Genomic DNA, 17,526 nt, shown 5'->3' on the forward strand with positions numbered 1-17,526 from the left:
GCAGTCAGAACATCAGAGGACCTGGAATTGAGGTACAAGTAGAGAGATAGATTTAGGTGTCATGTGTGTGTATGAAAACAAACTCCACGTTTGTGGAAGATGTCAACAAGATGGAACATGTAAATGAGGAAAAGGTGGGACTGATGATAGAACCTCGAGGGTCACCGCAGGTGACTGTGCGAGAACAAAAGGAGGGGAAAAAAGTGAAGGCAATGCGTCATGTCTGATTAGAAGCTGGAAAGTACAGTTCCACAGACCCTACATGGTTTAGCTCTATTTTTTTAACTGTACTGATGTTGTGGCCTTGCCCAATCTTCTGAAAAGCAAACAAGTCTTCTGAAGCTTGTCATAAGGTGTACAAACCATTTCCGTTTGATACATGCAGCTGGAATGTGATCTATTGAAAAACGTTGCACTTTACCTACTGTTGATTTGGCAATCCCAATGTACTTTATAAATATTTAATATATCTCTTTGGCCAGTCAGTATTCAAATTCCTCTTATTAAACTGACTAACTGTTCTGTGACTTCATTCCTTAGAAATATTCCTTAAAAGTATTGCAATGACATTAACAGGGATGACATCTTATACAAGCTTATTTACATGGAAATACATTTCCTCCAATATTTATAAAACTGTCTAACATAGCAGTGCAGCTCAGAATGTGTTTGTAGAAACGAGGAGCAATAGTATTATACAGATCCGCTAACAAGCTAAAGAGCTTTTGCTCTTTCAAAATGCTTTATAGCAACATTTGTCTGTTGGTTTTCTGTGCGGGGCACAAAGGCTTATATTCTTAAACATCTGGCTATCATCCTAAAACAATAACAATAATTTACATTTATATTGCATCTTTCACTTTGGGAGGACATCTCAAAGTGCTTCACGTGAGCTATCTGGGAGCCTAAGCTTTGGGGAGGGGGGAAAGGTCACTGAAAGCATGGTTCAAAAGATAGATTTAAAGGCAGGAAGGAATGGGGAGTGAGTGAGTGAGTGAGGTGGAAGGATTCTGGGATGGAGTTCCAGAGAACGGGGGTAGATTAGGTGGGGGGACGTGAAGTGAGCTGGTGTTTGCTGAGCAGAAGGAATGGCCATGGCAATAGGAGGTTCCAGATGTAGAAGTGGAGTGAGGACATGGAGGGATTTGAATGTGAGGCGAGGATCTAGAATTCAATTTGCTGGGAGATGGGGAGCCAGTGGAGCTGGAGTTGAGGTACAGATCAGCCATGATCTTATAGAATGGCAGAACAGACTCAAGGGACTGAATGGCCTACTCCTGTTCCTACGTTCCTATGACTCAAACAAGGATGGAGATGTTATGATCACGGAGCCTAGTGCTGAAGAAGCCACAAGCTGCAGAGTTCTTAATAGAATCACAGTTAAACTTCCCAGTAATTGCTTATGGAAATGTGTATTTAGTCTCTTTCAAAGTGTGTTATTCCCCTTTACCCTATATAAAGCCTTGATTTGGGAGATTGCTTCTAAACCGATTGAGAATGCAAAGGGATGATCTTAACATGTTATCTTATCTTGGCCTGCTGAAAGTAATTTTTAGAAAATCATTGAATTCCCAGGACAAGGATTTAGTTTTTTATTAACATAGTTTCTCTCCCTCAGCTTTAGACATTTCTCCCCTCCCTGTTCCCAAAAGGGTCTGCATCTGGAAGGTGTGTCACTTCCTGTGTTAGTAAGAGCGGTGGTGGATTTCAGTGACTCAAATCTACTCATAGGGGTGTGAAGTGACCATTTTATACACATCTGACAGAATAGCCGTGCAAACTTTGTTTCGTAATAGTGTGGTGATATCAGCACAATTCATTTTATTACAACTTGTAGACTATACCCTGTAAAAAAAAAAACTCATTAAGATCAGCTTGACTCTACATCATGAAGTTAGTGATATTTCTACGCTGTAATTGTTTAATAACCGTAAAAATGTAACACTGTTTATAAATAGATAACTACTGTGTACTGCAGACTATGACGCTTCATGACTCAAATGACTCTCCTTAGCCTTATCATTAGTGTGAACATTCTTAGCTTCACACATCCCTTCTTATAATTCAGTTGTTGAATTCCAGCTAATAATCTAGCTACCCTTCTCCACCCTCCACAATGCCATGATATCCTTACTGTTTTACAGTGTCCAGAATTGTCACATACTCCACATGGGGGTCAGACACAGTGTCCTTTATAAGTTCAGTATTACTTCCTCTGACTTAGATGCTCTATCCCTCCAGCTGTGCACTTCAAAATTCTGCTTGCTTTCTTTGGTATAGCCAGCTGCACACTGTGCTGACAATGATCTTGCTAAGTATTTGTACCCAAATTTACTTTCTGATTTATTCCGCATCCTCCCTACCGTTAAGTTTCCTCTGCGTCTAGGCACTGAACAGAGGAAATCATTCAAAAATGACACTGCCCCTTTAAGAAACTTTAAGAGCAGCAGTCAAGTGACAAATACAGTTCAGCAAAATAAGTTTTAACTATAACCATGGTTTAAAAAAGAAACTAGATGGCAACACCCTCTGACCCCTGAATGCAAGCTCAATGTGTCCTGTGACGTTATACATTTTAAGCTTCTTCAAGTGGTTATGGTCCTTTTGAAGTATTTGCCTATTCAGAGACTATCAGTGGAGCAAAACCCAGAGTGGTTTGTGGAAGATGATGGTATTATGAAAAATAAAGACCTGACAAGGTAAGTATTCACCCTTTTACTGCGTCAACCTTTGTTCAACTATCAAGAGCTTTGGGGCATCCTCCAAACATGAAGGGTGCTATTTTTGTGTAAATTGTATTAGGACACCCTCATCAAAACTGTTGATCACTTATAACCCTTGTCTTTGTGTAATGGGTTACATAGACCCTTCTAAGAACTGGCATTTGCTTTTGGCAATCTCATGGGTATTGTATTGAGTGCCAAAAATGCTATAAAGCAAATTGAACACAAGTTTAAAATATAATGTTGAAAATGATACCAACAAAAACCTCTTCTATTTAAACCCTCATAAGTTCTAACCAAATAGGGTAAGTGTATTAAATTTTTTTTTAAAAAAGCTACAGCAACAATACCATTTCTTATATCTTGTGATCCCTTTGAGGAAAATAGCTGTTTAAAAGTATTCATTCTTATAATAATCAGTATTGTAATGGTGGAAAACTAGCTCTAGCATGCAATAGGAAGTGCCCCTTAAAACAAACCTATGAATGGTCCATTGAATGTAAATGGGATGTTTTGGAAAATCGTGCTCAATGAGCCTTGTGGTGTTTTTATTTATGAGAAAAAGGCTTAATAGCCATCCTGCTTGGCTATTCTCAAATTAAAACTCTATTGCTCTAGGAAAACCCATCACGATCTGTTGATCCATTGATCTGTTGCTTAAATGATTGCACCCGTAAAATGCTTAATTCAAACAATGAGCTATTGTATAAATATTTCTCTGCAGAATGTGAATATATATTAATTTTTGCTTGAGTAATCAATCCATTTACCTTGCCACTGCATTACAGTGGACACTAGAAAGCCTTCAGTAACACAGTATTGGAAATTTACTCAACCAGGTTTTGAATTGGATAATATTTTGCAAAATACACTAATACTGCAGTTTGAAATGGACATCTGTTGGCTTTTATGTTCATTTTTGCTAGTCATTGAAATCTTTCGTTAAATATGCCCACTGATCTCCGAGTCACATTCCACCAAAAGGTGGCAATTATTGTTACTCAGGAACATAGGGCTCTACTGTACAATGTTATTTATTATTGACAGTAAGTAGTTGTAAAACATGTTGAGACATTTCAACATGATAAAGCACTGTAAAATACCAGTTCTTTCTATGTATTATAATTAATATTTCAAACGTTAGTGCCAAAATCAAATCAAAAGTGAATTTCGAGTGAATAAAAATCAACAGAGGTCAGTAAGCATCCATGGTTTGACTTGACGTCTATTGACCCCATAAAATCAGGCTCGATAAGAAGAATGAATGAGGTATCTGAACCTTGTCTGAATGTGACTTGGAACTCTGGTCGCAGAAGAGCTGCGATTAATCCTTTCAAAAGTGTGGTGTGTGTGTGTGTAAATGAAGCACTCTTAGAGACATCTGTCCTGATCCCTGAAGCTCATCACTTTGTAGATGAAAGAATGATTAGTACTCCTTTTCAGGATGCATATTACCTTCATTCCTGTTCATTTCCACAATTAAACTTATTGAATTGTTTTTTGTTCACTGTAACTAATTCCTCTGTTACGCAATTTCAGTTTACGGTTTAGCCGGATTGTTAGAGTACAGGGCTTTGTTTTCCTGACAGTATTACAAGATACATAGCATTGCCTATGGTGGCTGAATAAATTTCTAAACATTTTTAAACCAATGCTTTTTTTTAAAATCCTAAAACGTGCCTCTTCACATAGCCATTAAATTATTTATATGCTTGCACTGGGAAATGCAGGCAAGTTTTGTTTCACGTAAGTAAATAATGTAGGTGTTTTTAGAAGTTTCAATGGTGCATAAAATCAACCAAATGTGTTACGCTTTTCCTAGTTTTTATAGAAATGGTGTTCACCAAAGTTTTGTTGGTCTTGTCCATTCTAGCACTCTGCAGGGATTTGATCATCTATCATGGGACTGAACTGCATCACATTTGCACTGCATTATGTTTGCAGTGTATTTTGACATGCTACATTGATATTAATCCACACATGCTTAAAATCAAGTACCACTACCTAATGTGCAAGATAATAATAATAATAATAATAATAATAATAATAATAATCGAAATGTCTCAAAGTGCTTCAGAGAATATACTTTAAAGTGAATTGACTGTATATTTTGTGGGTGAAACACAGCAGTGTCTCACAAACAGTCTTGGATTGAAGTTAGCAATTGTTTTTTTAAGGAAGTATTACCTCTGGAAAAACGATCTGCCAATCGACCAACAACGGGTTCCTACTTACTGTTAGGTAAACAGAGGCGTGTGGATTTGTAAAGATGCATTTGTTAAGTACAGTAATAATAATCCTAATAATAGATGTGAAAAGTGCTATATCAAAATGCAAGGATTATTATTATTATAATGTGCCATTTTATGTGATCAAGGCCTTGCAGTGGTGTATTAAGCTTCCCCTGTACTGCAGAGCTGAGTTGGGGGGGACTAGAGCTTTGCAAACTATTGTGAAATGGATTATATCAGATACAGAAATACTGACACTGTGTCCAGGTGCATCTTCACGTCAAGGAATGTCAACCATAATCTATGGGCTGTTCGGCACATAGTCCTATTCATGCAGTTGGGACCTTTTGAGAATCTGAAAAATTGTTGCATGGAACCATCCCAGAACTATATGCCATAGGTTCCAGTCTGCCTCGGGGATTGTCTTCGCTGAGATCTGGTAAAACCTAGAGCTGATGGCTCTGGCCATTTTTGTGGTGAGGATGCTGGACAAACCAATCTTGTGATTTTGTGATAATAGGACTAGAAAGTCACTTCACCAATAGTCTCCTTGTCGAATGGGATGGCCAGCTTCATCTTCTTGTATCAGGTTACAGTGAGCATGGGTTAGTTCTATTTCTTGAGACATTTTATGAACGATATCTTAATTAATTTGTATTGTACAAGCTGCTACTTTCTTTATCAGTTGCCCAGCAATGTTGCCTCACAAAATGCTGGAAGCCACCAGTTTATTGAAACTGAGTTGATTCATGACAGTCCTGTATTTAAAAGTGGATATTTTTAAATACATGAGTAACAATAGATTACTTAACGTTGATTGTGTTTTTGAAACTTTATAACTTTCAAACTTTATAATTCAAACTTCATATATTAGGTGATGCGGCAAAAATGCCATTGTGAAACATTTTCTGTATTTAAATTAACCCAACCTCATTTATAAGGCGCGATGTGCTATAGTAATAATAATCCTTGCACTTGATACAGCCCCTTGTCATGTCATTGAACCATTCAAAGCGCTTTTGTCCACAAAATATACACAGCCACATATTTTTGCAGTGAATCCTGTGAAATGGTTTGAGATGCCTCAATGCTGTGTTAAGGTGTTATATCAAATGCAACAATTATTATTAGTAGTAATATTAAAGCACTTCGCAGTATTGAACTATAAAGTGGAAAAAACCCATATTTGTAGATGAATGGGGCAACTAATTTTCACACAGCAATGTCCCACAAAATGCCATGAAGTGAATAACCAGTTTTATCTTGCCAGGTCTCAATAATGTTTTATGAATAATTTCAATGGAAGAGCTAAATTCTAGCAGAATGAAGAAGTCACATTTTTGCAAGAAAGCTGCATCAGTGTTTGGCAATGGGACATTTTCCCACATTTCATCCTGTGTTGGCATTGGTTATTCACGATTCAATTATTGCCCGGGGTGAGATATACCGTAATCCTGTCTAATCTGTACTAACAATGTGTCTGCCATTGCTGTCAGAAGGGTATTCCATGTTGAATCAGCATGGTATTTCCTCACTAGCTACCCATGTGGTCTCTCAGCAACCCTTCAAATTGAAACCAAATTTGGGGCAGTCTTGAATTGTAGAGCTGTATCCACTGAGAACTCAGCTGAGTCTGGCCAAATGAATTTCAATTAGGATGCTGATTGCTTTTATTGATTGTTAAAAGAAGATTCCCAGTTGGACACTAGGTTTATAATGAATACCATGATTATTAGATTTATTACATTGCTAAAATTTCAAGTTTAGTGCTGAAGCCAAAACACTATTAGAGCAACAGCTTGTATTTACAAAGCACCCTTCATGCAGGATGGTCTCAGAGCGTTGTATAGTGGCGAGATTGGATGCCAAGCAAGAGCAATATTGATAATTATAATAACAATAATCCTTGCATTTTATATAGCGCCTTATCATGTCACTGAGATGCCTCAAAACACTTCACATGCTATACTTTTATTTTTTGTGGGCGAAATGCGGCAGTCAGTTTGCTCACAAAGAGCCATGAAGTGAATAATAAATTTTATTTGGGGGATTGTTGTCCAGGACACTAGGAGAAACTCCCTTTTTTTTTGAATAGTGGCATGGGATTTTTAACGTCCACCTGAACAGGCAGACGGGACCTTGGTTTAATGCCTCATCTGAAGGACGTCACCTCTGACAATGCAGCACACCCCCCAGCTCTGCATTGGAGCGTCATCTTAGACTTTTAAGTGGGACTTGAACCCGCAATCTTCTGACTCAGTGCTACCACTGAGCCAGGCTGACAATATTCGAAGTAAAATTGAAAGAAATGGCATGTATTTTGACCACACCATCAGAACAGTACTAACTATATCCATCATATAGCAAAGTACAGGTGTGGATTTTGAGTGCTCGATCAGAGTTAACTATCCTGGTTCAGTACCCTTCCAACACTAGACTGAGGCATAAAGACATATGGCCACTATGGCTAAGAACCAGAGTGCTGTTGCTACAAGGAAACCAAATCCAGTATAAATGAAAGCCTTCAGGAGAGATGAAAACAAAGCAGAAAAATATAGAAGAAAATGAAATAATAAATAACCGTGTATTTGATATGCCTCTCACATCAGGAGGACATCTCGAAGCACAGGATTTACTGTAAATGTATAGTGACTGCATTTTGTAGGCAAACAGAACATAGTAAAAGAATGGACTCTGTAACAAGATTCAAAATACAAACATTGGGCGTGTAGTTACCCTATTTCTATAATCAGTTTACAGACATTACTTTTCATTTATCATACTCCTTGTATGTTTATATATGAACTGAATTGTAATTTGTCCTGGCTATATTATTTGCTTTGATCTGCTTGGATGTTTAAAGAAAGCATCTGCAGGAAACATTTCCCTATTGGGAAAATAAGACTTGTGTCTTAAGTAATAACACAAAATTAATTTTATGGTCTGTAACATGAATTTTTCATTTTTGTATTGTGAACAGATTTAACTGAAGGTTTTCAATATTTTAGAAGAAAAACAAATATAAGGGATGAGTTTTGAGGTCACTGACTAGTGTACAGTATTCATTTGACAACTCTTTTTTCCTGTCTGACTAGGAAAAGGTCGGTATTAAAGGTCGATCTGGTCACAGCTATGATGTACACAATGACTTTTACAAGCCCAGCACTTTCCCCTAGAAAACTGGGTTTTCAACTTAAAATTCCTCTTGCTGCTAAGTTTAATGACCTGAAACATCTCCTATTACAATAGGAAGAGGAATGTTTTTTGTCCTTCCAGTATTATTTTAAGCAAATCGATGTCAAACTAATTTATGTTTTCACATTTCTCGATATTCAGGCTCTGTTTTGTTATGGGAATGATAGTTGAGTTTGTAAGTCAGTCCTCCCCACAGGCTTTCTTATTGAGATTTGCTGAAGTTGGTTTTGCTTGTTCTTCAATCTAGACTATCCGAGATTGAGACTAATTGATACATTTGAAAATGATTCTTGTGAGTCATAGCAAAGTGGCTAATTTTGCACTGAACAATTCTATTTATGCATTTGTTTCTCCAGCATATTTCGTTAAACACCAAAGTGGGGTAGGAAATGTGCTTATGTCTGAACACTAGCTCTTAAATCAATAACTTCAAACCGTCATCTGGTGAGATTTTATCCAGACTTCCTAAATACATTTCTCTCATTAGACGACATACTGTGTGCTGTCTATGGCAAATTTCCAAAAGCTCCAATGTTTTTGAAATATTTTATTTCTATATAAAGTCTCTGCTCATAAGTTGTGACATATCTAGATTGTCAGGTGTTTTTAAACTGTTGTGTGAGTGGGAATGACTTGAAGGGTATTACTGGTTTGTGCCATGTCATCAGTCTACTGTCACTCACTTCATGGTGTGTACACCAATTGACTGCCTGGTTCATCCACAAATATAGTCTCTACACTTCACACTCAAATCCTATGATTTTTGAGGTGTCTTGAAGACTTGATAAGATGCTATATCAAATGAAAGGATTATCATTATTGACAATACAATTTGGATGAGAAATCAAACTTATAGAACACTCTGTGAATGCAATTGAGGTTGTGCAACACTTCTTTAAACACAGTCATTAAAATTAATGAATCACTTTCAGCTTTTTAATTTGAAACAGTTTCATTTTTTTTTCTAGCATTCAAAACTACACTTTGGGTGTTATGGTGAGGGCTGCACTGGGATGTATTCCATTTACCTGCTGGACTTGTGCACTGACCTTTAGGTTAAATATGATTGCATTTCCTTGTTCTTCGACTCTTCTGCTTTGCAGCCCTGCTCAGCACTGAGGGTTTTACCAAATGTATTTCAGTGTAAACTCGGTGTTGCAGAACCTGATTGTTCCACTATATCTCATAATCCGATGCATGAACCCTAGTACTCAAGACACCGAATAAGTCATTTTAAAAAAAAAGTTGGTGTACTTAATGAAGGGTTTTGTTAAAGGTAATAATTATCAAAGGAATAACTCTTTAAATACATAATACAGCCTCTTGTGGATGATCACATTCTGGATTGGTCAGTCAGAGTACTAGACTTAGCACCTAACATTTATGGGTTCACATTTCTGTGGCTCAACTCAACCCTTCAATCTTTTGAAGTTGGTAAAATTAATCTAAAATTTAAAAGTATCTTTAGCTTGACAGGTGTGAAATACACCTCACTTGGCTAATCTGGCTATCAAATGCAAACATTATTATTATTCAAAGACCTGTAAGATTGTTCCAGGATTTCAAATGCAAGGAATAATTTTATTATTATAATTTGACTTTCCCTCAAAGTGAAACAAAAATATGGGATCAGAACTTGGATTTGGAAACGATTCAATCAACATTGGATCTTGACGATAACTGGGCATGACACTAACCACTCTAGCACAATCTCCTTCCAGCATTCCTGTAAGTTGATACAAAACACATTGGGCTACAGGATTCAATATTTATGAGACCTTTGCAAATCCAAGTTGCAAACTCTATATTTTAGACCTCTATTGGTCTCTTGCTCCATATGGAGCTTGTAAACCTACAACTAACTGAATAGTTAGTGGTGCAGAAATATTGATGGTTACTGTAATAGAACTCAGATTAAAATGTTGTTGTGATACCATATTATCATCTATCTCCAAAAATAAAATTCAATAGTTTTCAGGAGAAGAAATTGTATGAAGAGCCAAAAATGAAAAGTCAGAGGCATGGCAAGAACACTATAGCAGCTGTGTGCATATGTTGGTGCATATAGACAGAAAAATACAGGCTATAATAACTGCGGTCAAATCTGGCAACCAGTGAAATAAATTATCCTGCATTGAATTTGAAGTTGCTTCAGCGTGAGAAGTCAGAGATATTTAAGGAGGAATTGGAGTTCTTTACTGTAATTGACACAATGTTGGCACATTGAAGTGTTTGAACGACACATGCCAATGTAATGTTTATGGTTGAACGCCATCTGGGATTAATTCATTTAGTATAACCTAAACAATTCATAACGAAACATGTGGCTTGTGTTTTAGTCAGTTCCATACAGTATTCTTTCACAATACTTTTTTAAAGTCTGCGACAAATTGGTGGTCGATGATGCCTTTTGTAGAATGGTTGTCCTCAAGGGTAAATCATGTTTTGAAATGAGTTACATGTTTGAGAAATGTGATTGCAATTGTGAACTGTGAAATAATTTGCCCAACATTTGGGTCATTAATCACATGCTATATAATAATATACACAATTAACTGTGGTCAAATATGCTCAGGAACAGTTAATTACGTCTTCCTACAGTATGTTAGCAAATGTAATATAGAGATGTAACGTGTAAGTTTTATCCCTGAGGTTTGTTTTGTTTGGAGGTTCATTCCAGGTGTTTGTTATGCTGGGAGGCTGTTATTCCAGATGTTTCTCAGTTAGGAGGCTGGCATTCCAGATGTCTTTCTGGTTAAGAGGCTGTCATTCCAGCTGTGTTTCCTACAAAGAGGTTGGTATTCCAGATGTTAGGGGACCGTTATTCCAGGTGTTATCCCATTGGAGTCCTGTAGCTTAGTGGTTAGACCACTCGCCTCGCAAGCGAGAAACCTGGGTTTGATTCCCGGCAAGGCGAAATGTTGGGCAAGTTTCCTTACTCCACATGCCTCTGTTTATCTAGCAGTAAGTAGGAACCTGGGTGTTTAAGGCAATTGGTGGATCGCCTTTCCTGGAGTAATAATTCCTTCAAAAGAAAATAATGATAATAATTTGGTCACTTCAATCCATGGCTGCTTGTGGGACACTGCTGTGTGAAGTTGGTTGCCGTGTTTCGCCCACAAAATATACAGTCAATTAACTTTACAGTATATTCTGTGAAACGCTTTGAGACATCTTGGAGATGTGATAAGCCGCTATATCAAATGCAAGGATTATTATTATTAATATTAGGAGGCTGTTCCCCTAGAAGTGTAACAACAGTGTTGTTGTTGTAGAAGTGTAAGAACAGCGGTCTCATCTAATGCACCAATTCAGCTCCAGGTTTTATCTCCTCATTTCCCACTCTTCCAGCTCATTGGGAAGCATTTATTTCCTGGCCTCAAGGGCGGTAAAACTAAGATCAGGCCCTTCCATGTGTGAATACGTATTCCGCAACTGTGTTAACACAACAGCTTGTGTATTCAGGACTCGTTTGAGGTCAGTCCTGTTGATGGAATAGCTGAAACCTGCGAATAATCGAGGCAGTGATCTACATCAAAACCTGGTATCCAGCAAACGGGTGCCTGAGGTAATTTAGACCATTTTGAGCAGTGGCTTGGTTACTCAGAATATTCTTAGATTAAACAGAATCCGTCAACAATTTTAATTATCCAAACACTGTCCTCCAGTTCCCAAACTATTTTTTGTCTGATGGCAGAGTAGCAATACTTTTCTCGCTTGTGTCCTTATTAAGGTATATTATATGGTTTCACCCAGACATTTTTCTGTCCAACATTTCTGTAATTCAGATTGACTGATTCAAAGAGTATGTAGCAATTCAAAACATTCAAATAATACCACTTACATTCTCTGCTCAAACAAAACAAGTGTTCATTCTTTTAATGATTTATTGCAATAATCATATAGGGAATTTTAAGCCATTTAACCAGTCGGGTTCAGCACATAATCCAGCGCTTACATTTTAACTGACAATACTTTGATTCTCAAAGTATCAAATTTCCAGCTGGTTTAATCTTCGCTTTGCAACCACAGAGTTGCTAGGGATTTAATGTGAGTCCATTAGGAATGCAGAATGCAGTACAGCAGGACCACGTCACATTAACTTGACTTCCTCTGAGTGATATGTAAAACATGTGGATTTTCAGGCACAATCACTGTTTTTCCTGACTGCTAGAGGAGTACTGCTAGAAACATCACTAATGTGTTAAAAGTCTGGCTGCACACTCACTCCATCGGCTCACACAGCTTCTCGTTGTCCACAGTCATGAATAACTGCATTCTCTGCTGTTCCAAGCTATTCAGGAAATCCGACAGTGCAATAATGATGTGCTTATCTAATAATCAAAAGTTTACTTAAACTCCAGAAACTTCCTCTGGCANTTTTTTAATTCAGAAAATAGTTTTTCCTGTTCACCTTCCTTGCCTATATTTGGATTTACACTGAGCACACAGCTCAAAAGTAGAGACAAGCTGATTTTGTTTGTGTGTGCTTCATTCTCAACAAAAAAGAACCAAGTTCTAAAAATCTAATGAAACCAATGACTGTGTTCAGGTTTTTTAAATGTTAGTGCAGTGTAGCAATGATCAAGTAAACTGATGGAGTCCTGTAGCTCAGTGGTTAGAGCACTCGCTTTGCAAGTGAGAGACATGAGTTCAATTCCAGGCAGAGGGCGAAACCTTGGGCAAGTTTCCTTACTCCACACAGAGCCTAATAATAATCCCTCCAAAAACCAAAAACAATAATTAAATTGGTCATTTTCAATCTACGACTGTTTGTGGGACATTGCTGTGCGCAATTGGCTGCCGCGTTCGCCCACAAATATACAGTCAATTCACTTTACAGTGTGTTCTGTGAAGCGCTTTGGGACGTCCTCCCGATGTAAAAAGCGCTATATCAAATGCAAGGATTATTATTATTAAAATAAAATGCACAGCTAGAATTCCAATAATAATAATAATAATACTTGCATTTGATATAGCACCTTATCACACCTTCAGGCTGTCTCAAAGCGTTTCACAGAATATACTGTAAAGTGAACTGACTGCATACATTGTGGGCGAAACAGAGCAGCCAATTGTACAGACATTGTCCCACAAACAGTCATGGATTGAGTTACCAAATTATTATTTATTGTTATTTTATTGAAGAGATTATCCCCCCCAAAAAGCGATCCACCAATCGACTAACAACTGAGTTTCTACTTTGGGATAGGTAAACAGAGGCATGTGGAGTAAGGAAATCTGCCTAAGGTTTCGCTGTGCCTGGGAATTGAACCCAGGTCCTCTCGCTTGCGAGGCGAGTGCTCAAACCACTAAGCTACCATCTATTGTATCCAGCAGTGTATAGATTTTTATAATGGTAATCAGATCTCTCCTACTATTTTCAACCTTGATGGTGCTAAACACTCTACATTTTGGCGCTTCCCTGAGGTTTTGCAATGTAAAATAATCTTACGGATGAAATTTTCTTGCATGGGGAATTTTACTGGGCTTGGCGCTTATAATGAGAAAGTCTCATTAAATGTGTTCCCTGCTAAGTTTGATAAATTTTTCAATGGATCAAAATTGGCTCCTTAGAATGCCTTTTATTACAAAGCTGCATTGGCAAATCTTGTGCATTAAGGCAAAAACCACCACAGGTTGTATCTTTGTATCCTGTGATTATTGCAATTTGTTGTCCAAGCACATTTTACATTCTGAGCGCATTAGCCCTTGCCGCATGAGGCGTGACGGAGGTGTCAGTTCCTGGCATTTATTCAAGTGAAGTAGTAAATCATGTTTGGAAGCTCCGAAGCAAATTTTGCACCACTTTACTGGAATGTGAATTTAACCCTCATTTTTTTCTTTCTCTGCACCTATTTTCAGTTTCCTTTGCCCATACACACTCACACACTCACAGTCATCCTCGTTGACTAGGAGGCGAGTACGAGCAGCATGAAGTAATCCTTCCAGATTACGTCTACTCTACTCTCTTGCCTCTTTCCCACCCCTTCTTCAACGGAAATATTCTTTAACTCCCTCTCAATGGGGTTTAAGGGGACAATAGAGATTCTGATCTCAATAGATGGAAACAGGCAGTGTTCTATAACTCCATGGCATAAAGTGTCAGGGAACCAGTGCTTGTACTGCCAGTTTGCCTTGTTGTAACACAAATGTAATTGCCTTCTGATAGTAATCTATTTTTTGAGGCTCCGATTTATGAGGAGAGGCTCACATAAACTGATGTTTCATTATGAAGAGGATAAAACAATGTAGGTGGGTCTAGAAGGCGATGCACGTCTTCAGAGTGCTGAGAGGATTGTCTGTCTATTGTTAAGAGGTTATGGTATTTGGTTTACGCCATAACACTATAACCAAAAAAACAGAGGACATACGCTTAAAAATAACAGGCTCAAACAATACTGGAGATTAGAATGTTTGTTTTTGTCGAGTAGGAGATTTGTACAACCAATTCCCAGTAAAAGCAGCTGACCTTGGGACGATTAACTCTTCAAATACAAACTGGAAAAGCCTCTGGTTGGCATTGGTATTGGTCTAAGGATAGATCTGGACAATGATACTGGCTTTCATTGTGCCATCTTATAAGTTATCACATTGAACTGTCCCAAAGCACTTCCCACAATGAACTACTTTGAAAATTGTGACTTGCTTTTTATGCAAATGCAACAGTGAATTGGAATCAGCAGAATGACACAAAGAACAATGAAAGGAATAACTACAATGCAACTTTTCTTGGTAAATTTGGATGGTGAAGGAATGTTGGCCAGGTTCCTTGGATAATTCCCTGCTCCTCTTCAAAATTGTATTATGGGATCTTTAATGTCTACCTGTACCTCCAGGGTAACCAGACGGGACTTTGATATAATATATAATCCAAGGGATGAGATTTCTAATAATGCAGCAGTTCCAAGCACTGCACTGGAATGTCAGCCTGGATTACAAACTCAAGTACTAGAATGGGGTTCAAACGGACAACTTTGGGGAATGGAGTTCAGGTAGAAGCTAATAATCCCATTCTATTTGAAAAAAGAAGGAAATGTTTCCTGATGTCTTAGCCAACGATTCTCCAGATTTCTTAGCTGATGTGGGACATTGCTAACACACATGTTTAGCTTAGAAACCATCACTATACTGAACTGTAACTAATTGTAACTTGATGGCAATATACAAATGCAAGTTGACTTTCTATAAGCTTCAGCTACTTTACAGTATGCAACCCTCCACTACACTGCACCGAGTCTGCCATTGGTTGGCCATAGGTGTCCTCATGTTACATAATGAAATGTTTGCCACTGATGATAGCATTTTGTGAATACTGTAGTGGATGGTGATTTTTGTTTTCAGAACAGGAAAGTGCCAGTTAATCATTCAGTCATTTTAGACAACATAACTGAGAAGACCAATTCTTTGTAGAGGTCAAAAGTTCAGTAATATATTTATTTATGTCACATAACTTTGTTAATGTTTAACTCTCATTAATATTTGACAAGGACAGGTGGTATCCTGACATGGGGGTCAGCAGAGCGCACACTTTTAAATCAAAGTACTACGCAACATTTCAAAGCATTACATGATATATACTATAAATTGAAGTGACTGTTTTGTGAGCGAAAATTTCAAATTACTTGCCCATCCAGCATTGTCAATTACTTGGAGATATTCTCACAATGTGAAAGGCACTCTAAGTGTATATTGTATTGTACTTGTCAAATGTTGTGGATCTTTAATGTCTACCTGTACTCCCAGGGTAGCCAGATGGGGCTTTGATATAACATCTAATCCAAGGGATGGCACTTCTAACGATACAGAGGTCCCACTGTAATGTCAGCCTGGATTACAAACTCAAGTACCTTAATGGGGAGGGAAAAGTGAAGTTTAAAGCATTTGACCAAAGATAAGGTGACGACTGAAGGATGGCAACAGACCAGCATCTAAAGAGGAGAAGAAAATGGGCAAGAAAACTGGGCTGGAAAAAATGTCATGATCAGGTAGGACAAGACCATGAGATATTTGGAGACCAGACTAGGATCTTAAAATCAATCCTCTGATACTGGAATCTAAGCAAGCTTAGTTACAGTATTTTAGTTGAATAATTTATTGTTTCCACTGTGGTGGGTCTGCCCATGTTGATCTCCTCAGATCAGCCTCATCATCAATCCAATCCTAAATCCTCATGTGGAGTCAAATTGACGGAGAAGTGAATAGAAGGACATAGACGAGGGGATTATGAGATTGGTTTAAGTGAAGAAGACCCTTCAACCCATTTGATCTCATTCTTCCAGATTACCCACCTTGCCATTAGGAGGGGTGAACAGTCGTGGATTGAAAATTACCAATTTATTATTGTTTTGTTTTGGAGGGATTAGTATTAGGCATGTGGAGTAAGGAAACTTGCCCAAGGTTTCGCCCTGCCTGGAATTGAACACAGGTATCTCGCTTGCAAAGCGAGTGCTCTAACCACTGAGCTACAGGACTCCACATTGTACCATGCTGGGAGGGAGTAAATCAAAATAGAATATGAATCTGCCATCTATTTGATCTCAATGAGTGCCCTTTCCAGGAAATGGATATAATGGTAACCACATAGCATGGTACCTACCCACCTAGGACCACTCCATCTATCCCAGTTTGGGTTGGAGGGTTGAGGACATGTCTACACCTTCAAGACTTAATGAGCCAGTGATGCTGGTCAACCATCTTACCCCAGCCTGAAATTTCCCGTTTTTTAAATAGGGAGAGCTGACAAGTCAATTGTAGTACTCCCAATTCTAAACAAGTCGAGATCAGCTACATCGGGACAGAGCAGGAGTAGAATCCATTCTTCCCATGGTTACCTCAAACCAGTTTCAAACACACATGGAGCTCTCCATTCACGTTAGTGTGGCTGTTTTAATTGCTATTGGTGAAGCCAGTTAAAAAAAGCTGGCTATTTTATGTGGATTTTTAATTTAAAATCTAGTTGAAATCATTTGTACATGAAGTATGTAAATGCATTCCTCTTTGCCCAGCTGATAAGGTGACCAAGCACAACCCCAGGTCAATCCTCTACACTCTCTCCTCTCTTATCTTCCCACCATTATATACTAACCCACCTCTGAAGGAATTCAGGTGTAGTGTCAGCCAAGGCTTGCTACTCTGCTATCATTTAACCCTTGGAATAAATATCCTGAAGTCTTGCTTTAAATTGGATGGTGGAAAAGCATCAAAAAAAAAGAAACGGTTGATGTTCACAAAATGTAACTACCAGTGAGTGGCATTAAATTTTGAGAGCTTTTCTTTAAAAAGAATTAAAAGCTTTGAAAGAGTCAACCAGTGTGTGGAAAGCACTGGACTTGCACAAAATGATAAATGGTAGTCGTCTTTTTGAGGAAAGAAAA

General features: G+C 38.0%; 1 protein-coding gene across 3 annotated transcripts in view; it reads left to right on the forward strand.

The window, feature by feature from the left end:
• Positions 1-17,526, forward strand: part of egfra (epidermal growth factor receptor a (erythroblastic leukemia viral (v-erb-b) oncogene homolog, avian)) — a 179,887-nt gene that overhangs the window by 61,221 nt on the left and 101,140 nt on the right. The window contains exon 1 of one of the 3 annotated variants that reach the window (XM_042331813.1): positions 14,843-14,884. The exons of the other annotated variants lie outside the window; for them this stretch is intronic. The gene's annotated coding sequence lies outside the window, so the exon portion shown is untranslated. Of the gene's footprint in view, positions 1-14,842; positions 14,885-17,526 lie in introns of those variants that run through there. 3 annotated transcript variants of the gene reach the window in all.

The sequence above is a fragment of the Callorhinchus milii genome, unplaced genomic scaffold, assembly GCF_018977255.1.
Source record: "Callorhinchus milii isolate IMCB2004 unplaced genomic scaffold, IMCB_Cmil_1.0 Scaffold2, whole genome shotgun sequence".
Lineage (NCBI taxonomy): Eukaryota > Metazoa > Chordata > Chondrichthyes > Chimaeriformes > Callorhinchidae > Callorhinchus > Callorhinchus milii.